Genomic DNA, 1,345 nt, shown 5'->3' with positions numbered 1-1,345 from the left:
TGTATGAGCTAATGTAAATATAATTTATAATATAATATTATAACTAAAATAACATTTGAAATCATTGAAGAATATTAAAGTATAATTTATAATCAAATTTATGTTTGTATGTATGAGCTAATGTAAATATAATTTATAATCAAATTTCTTTTTTGGGGTTTTTTCATTGGGTGGGGGTAGGTTGTTGTGTTCATTCGTGATTATATATGTATCATTGAAGAATATTAAAGTATGAAAATAAGATTTTTCTATTGTTTTTTTAATAACAAAAAGAAAATCAGTTATTTTTTCTCTTACATTTCTTGTTACAAGACGAGACTGTTCATGGAAACAAAAACTGTATTATTTAAGATCGATAACAAGTCTCTGTATATTTCTTAATTTCAGTGTCTTGAACTCTATTTTCGAGTATGATGTACTGATTTTAATTTGATTTTTTTTTATTAAATCAATATTAAAGACGTCATTTTATCGTAACCCACACTTGCATATTAGGATTGATAGCAAAAGAATCAATCAAATGGGAATAAATGGGATGTGACAATCGACATAATACCACTCAGAACAAGTTTTACTTCATTTTTCTATGAATATTTTTATATATTATTCGTAAAAAATGATTCTGGAAAATTAATCAACGGTAATATTCGAACTTAGAATCTATGTCTTATTCAATTGTACATGCATAAACTCCATTTGCCCAATCATTCTTGTTAACACGATGCTAACACTCACACGTTGTAAGCACATACACGAGCGTAAAAATGAATTACTTGGAAAAAACCAACACCACGGAATGGTATTTTCCAAAGGTTAGGTTTAAACCACTTTCACACTCTCGTTTAACAGTGAAGTGTGGAAAAAACGACAACTTTTTGGTTGAAACTTTTGGTGATAGTGGACGTGAAGGAAGACTTTGTTGTCTATACGTAATTGTGTTGGCAACATAAGAGAGATTTGGTTTCCGATTGTTGACAAAAAGCAACAGCAAATTCTCACTTTAATTAAAAGCAAAGGGGAGGTATTACTTTTGATTTCTATATCCATTTTTTTTGGTTGGTTCATTCGATCTTTTATCGACCCTACAACTCCAACAAGTGTTTGAGCATGCTTCAGTAAAGACGTATGCTTTGCTGGAAAACAAACGAAGGAAGACGCAACAAAACTCAACTCTTTCACAGGTCAAAAAAGCAAGAAATATACGAGATTTAAATAACAGGTCGTGACTTATTGATCAAATGTTTAAAATGGTCATAATCAAGAGAAGAAGTGGGGCCCATCAAGATATAGGTGATTGGTGGGTCCTAGTTGAATCTAATGTATAGTCCACTAACCCTACCAACCA

This window comes from Cynara cardunculus, assembly GCF_001531365.2.
Source record: "Cynara cardunculus var. scolymus isolate 2C chromosome LG 1, CcrdV1, whole genome shotgun sequence".
NCBI classification, from domain to species: domain Eukaryota; kingdom Viridiplantae; phylum Streptophyta; class Magnoliopsida; order Asterales; family Asteraceae; genus Cynara; species Cynara cardunculus.
Note: the sequence above shows the minus strand (reverse complement) of the source record.